Source organism: Orcinus orca, chromosome 3 (genome assembly GCF_937001465.1).
Source record: "Orcinus orca chromosome 3, mOrcOrc1.1, whole genome shotgun sequence".
Classification (NCBI taxonomy): Eukaryota; Metazoa; Chordata; class Mammalia; order Artiodactyla; family Delphinidae; genus Orcinus; species Orcinus orca.
The window spans coordinates 69,016,153-69,017,421 of NC_064561.1; positions in this window are offsets into that span (position 1 = coordinate 69,016,153).

Sequence of the window (1,269 nt, forward strand, 5' to 3'; positions counted from 1 at the left end):
CTGGTTGATGGCGGTTTAGAACATAGATTACCCATTCTGAAGGAACCATATGCTATTTTTTTCTGGATTTAGACTCTGCAAGGAGAGAGAATGCTTAGAACAGAAAGTTTCACTCTACTTGTCTCAGTGAAACTATTAAAGTGGCCTGAAGAAACCTACTTGATTCTAAAATCGTCTAGGGCAGAGGATTTTATAACCTGCTCATGTCTGTAACTCCTATGTGGTACACTGTGCTCAGCACATCAGAGGTCATGACAACTGGATCTTAAGTGCAGGAAATCTAGTCAAAAGGCTGGGCTCTGCCACAGACTTGTAGCTTGATTTTGGCGAAATCATCCCAATCTCTGAGCCTATTTTCTTACTTTTAAAATGAGGTACCTGGCCTTCACTATCTTTGGGGGTTCTTATATTTTACAGTTCTATAAACTCTAGATGTAAGAAAAAATGAACACAATCTTTTAAGTAGAGATCACTCTGGGTGGGAGCCAGAGACAAGTCTTGGGTGACTCTGGGACTTAGATTCTCTGGACTTAGATTTTCCTGCGCGTTCATGTGTATTAATGTGGAACAACGATCCCAACCTGGCCCTGTCTCTCTCACAGGCTACTTGGTAGGTAAAATGGAATAGTAAACGTGGAGACACTTGGGAAGTAAAAGTACTAGCTGGCAATTGCAGCAGACAACATGGAGTACCACCACCCAGGTTCCACTTCAGGATCAAGACCCTTGATCTTGAATTGCTGGGAGTGTTGGCTGCTGAGGGCTCATAGCTGACTGATGACCAGTTGATGGGGCGGGGAGGTAGGGATGAAGACCTGGACCCCTTGCCTCAATTTCTCCCTCTGCTTAATCCTGCTTCCCTTATCCCTCACAACTGTAGTTCCAGGAGCACTCACCAATAAACCTTCAGCATGCAAATCCCAGAGACTCTATTTCCTGGAGTACCCAACCTATGACAGCAAGACTATAGCATTTTAAAAAATAATTCAGATATATTTTATTTAAGCCACAATGCAAAAAACATATGACTTCCAAGCTAGTTCCAGCACAAAAATCCATCACTGGGACAGAACTCTGCAGGTGACCTAACAATGTCTAGAAGTTCCGGATTCTGTTTGAATTGTTATTGTCATTCTGACTGCGTGGGTACTTAGTTCAGCTGCTTATCATGCTGGACTAATTAGGTCAAGGACATGGACTTCATTCTAAGTAAGTTTATGTCTTCAGTATAAGGCCACAAACTTTCCCCTGACTCTGGACAGTGTCCTG